Genomic DNA, 386 nt, shown 5'->3' on the forward strand with positions numbered 1-386 from the left:
GCCGGGAAAAGGCGAGCAGGCGGTGCCGCCGGGACAAGGCGCGCTAGGGGCAGAACAGCGCCCTCGCGTGGCTTGGCGGAGAAACGGTCCGAGGAGGCCAGGATCCCTCCTGTCCCAACCCTGCCCCAGACCAAGGGGCAGGGTTGTCCCTTTAGATGTCCTGATCTCTGGGAACTTTGTCCTCACTTTAGTTTCCTGCAGTGCTTTTTCAGCGCTCTGAACAGGGAATTGGAAAACTTGGGCTTCCCTTAACATTGTCTCCCCAGAGTCTAGCACTCAATAGTAGGCATTCAATAATGATGGAGTAAATTAATTATTTCCAGACTTGCCTGTAGTCCTAACATCTTGAATCCTCCCTTTCAACATTAGAAAAGTGAAATGATTGT

This window comes from Piliocolobus tephrosceles, chromosome 7 (genome assembly GCF_002776525.5).
Source record: "Piliocolobus tephrosceles isolate RC106 chromosome 7, ASM277652v3, whole genome shotgun sequence".
Lineage (NCBI taxonomy): Eukaryota > Metazoa > Chordata > Mammalia > Primates > Cercopithecidae > Piliocolobus > Piliocolobus tephrosceles.